Source organism: Bison bison, unplaced genomic scaffold (assembly GCF_000754665.1).
Source record: "Bison bison bison isolate TAMUID 2011002044 unplaced genomic scaffold, Bison_UMD1.0 scf7180017864471, whole genome shotgun sequence".
NCBI classification, from domain to species: domain Eukaryota; kingdom Metazoa; phylum Chordata; class Mammalia; order Artiodactyla; family Bovidae; genus Bison; species Bison bison.
In genome coordinates this window covers 39,377,577-39,380,572 of record NW_011495032.1, presented here as the reverse complement: position 1 = coordinate 39,380,572, position 2,996 = coordinate 39,377,577, and the positions used below count along the sequence as shown (strand labels likewise).

Here is a 2,996-nt window from a genome sequence, read left to right as displayed (position 1 = left end):
GAGAAGCCTGTGCACCACAACTAGAGAACAACCCCCTCAAAGCACCAAAGTCAGAAGCAACACAGCCAAATAATAATAACGATAAAAGTTTTTTTAAAAAGTTACTTACATACACTATGGATACTATGTATAAAATAGGTAACTAATGGAACCTACTGTACAGCACAAGGAACTCTACTCAGTGCTCTGTGGTGACCTAAATGGCAAGGAAATCCAAAAAAACAGAGGATATATGTACACAGATAGCTGATTCACTTCGATTTACAGTAGAAACACAACATTGTAAAGCAACTATACTCCAGTAACAGTTAATTTTAAAAATGCACACACATTCAAAATTTGAATCCATATGGATTCTGGGAATTTTCTGTCTCCTGGAAGGTTATAAATCCCAGTTTAATAGCCTATGCCAAAGGCTTACTGGTGATTCCGAGGGAAATAAAGAGCAGTTTGGTTGAAACAGGAAGGTGAGTTTTTCTACAAAGGACAGAAGGAGAGGATCCATCAGAAAGGCACTGGGGATGCTAGTGAATGAGCATGGCTAGATGCAGGGGTTGCGGCACTGGCATCATTTAGATCAGGACAGGTGGATTTGGGCATGGAAGAAGCTTGGTGAGGGCCCTAGAGCATACACTTGAAGTGAAGTGAAGTCGCTCAGTCATGTCTGACTCTCTGCGACCCCATGGACTGTAGCCTACCAGGCTCCTCAGTCCATGGAATTTTCCAGGCAAGGGTACTGGAGCGGGTCACCATTTCCTTCTCCAGAGGATCTTCCCAACCCAGGGATCGAACCTGGGTCTCCTGCATTACAGGCAGACGCTTTACCATCTGAGCCACCAGGGAAGCCCAAGTGTATATAGAGCATACCCTTACACAGAGCTATAGGGCAAATCTCACAGAGCCATCAGGTAACTCTTCTCAGGGCAACTCTTAGGTGAGAATAAACACAGTCATGGAAGTGGGGGGACATTGGCAATCTGGAGAGACCACAAAACCTGACATCATGATCGCTGTGTTGCTCTTCCAGAGTTTTCTGCATTTTTCAAGAGAAAATGAAAAATAAAATTTTTCATTTCATGTAAATGCATCATGGACTTTAAAATAGCATCTCAATTGTCAAACTCTGTAGAAAACTAAGGACTTCCCTCCTAGCTCAGTTCATAAAGAATCTGCCTGCAATGGAGGAGACCTGGGTTGGATTCCTGGGTTGGGAAGAGACTCTGGAGAAGGAAATGGCAACCCACTCTGGTATTCTTAACTCAGAAATCCCATGGACAGAGGAGCCTGGCAGGCTATAGTCCAAGGGGTCACAAGAGTTGGACACGATCAGATACGAATGCTGGGCACAGCCCATAGGCCTCCATGTTGAAACTTCGTAATCAAACATGTACAGCACTGGATCATAATTTCAGATGTCTGAACAAAGAGCCCAGTGATCAAAGATGGAGAGGAAGCCAACTGGAACATCAATTCAGGAGAACATGAGTTCAACTTAGCCGTGTGATTGCAAAAGTGTCCATTAATCTCTTTCCTCATTTACTCATGATGAGATGAAAGCAGATGACCTCCAAGGCTCCTCTTGCCATCAACGTGGATATTCTGAAGCCACCTGTGGCCAACCTAGTTAGCAGAATGCACACATGTGCTGCCTGATCATGGAGAAAGCATACTCAGATAATCCCTGAGGCTCTCAGAACTTCGTTTTCTGCTATGGTCCAGGGACCCTCAGTTCAGTTCAGTCAGTCGCTCAGTTGTGTCCGATTCTTTGTGACCCCATGGACTGCAGCATGCCAGGTCTCCCTATTCATCACCTACTCCTGAAGTCTATTCAAACTCATGTCCATTGAGTCTGTGATGCCATCCAACCATCTCATCCTCTGTTGTCCCCTTCTTCTCCCGCCTTCAATCTTTCCCAGCATCAGGGTCTTTTCCAATGAGTGAGGTTTGCGCATCAGGTGGCTAGAATATTGGAGTTTCAGGTTCAACATCAGTCCTTCCAACGAATATTCAGGACTGATTTCCTTTAGGATGGACTGGTTGGATTTCCTTGCAGTTTAAAGGATTCTCAAGAGTCTTCTCCAACACCACAGTTCAAAAGCATCAATTCTTCAGTGCTCAGCTTTCTTTATAGTCCAACTCTCACATCCATACATGACTACTGGAAAAACCATAGCCTTAACTAGACGGACCTTTGTTGGCAAAGTAATGTCTCTGCTTTTGAATATGCTATCTAGGTTGGTCATAACTTTTCTTCCAAGGAGAGCAAGTGTCTTTTCATTTCATGGCTGCAGTCACCATCTGTAGTGATTTTGGAGCCCAAAAAAATAAAGTCTGTCATTGTTTCCACTGTTTCTCCATCTATTTTCCATGAAGTGATGGGACTAGATGCCATGATCTTTGTTTTCTGAATGTTGAGCTTTAAGCCAACTTTTTCATTCTCCTCTTTCACTTTCATCAAGAGGCTTTTGAGTTCCTCTTCACTTTCTGCCATAAGGGTGGTGTCATCTGCATATCTGAGGTTATTGGTATTTCTCCGGGCAATCTTGATTCCAGCTTGTGCTTCATCCAGCCTAACATAGCACGTCGTGATGTACTCTGCATGTAAGTTAAATAAGCAGGGTGACAATATACAGCCTTGATGTACTCCTTTTCCTATTTGGAACCAGTCTGTTGTTCCATGTCCAGTTCTAACTGTTGCTTCCTGACCTGCATACAGATTTCCCAAGAGGTAGGTCAGGTAGTTTGGTATTCCCATTTCTTCAGAATTTTCCATAGTTTATTGCAATCCACACCATCAAAGGCTTTGGTGCCGGGAGCTGGCATATTGCATATTGAGTGCATATTGCATATTGAGTGCAGCACTTTCACAGCATAATCTTTCAGGATCTGGAATAGCTCAACTGGAAGTCTATCACTGCCAGGAGCCAGCGTGAGGAACTCCGCCCGTGGCAAAGGTCATGAGGAAGGAGGCTCGGCATACGCAAAGGTGGGATCGA

The 2,996-nt window shown here is 44.1% G+C and overlaps 1 non-coding gene across 1 annotated transcript; it reads right to left on the bottom strand.

Moving 5' to 3' along the window:
* Positions 1-771: 771 nt before the first annotated feature.
* TRNAY-GUA lies at positions 772-843 on the bottom strand. Its single transcript has one exon. It is a non-coding gene; the product is annotated as a tRNA-Tyr (tRNA).
* Positions 844-2,996: the final 2,153 nt, after the last annotated feature.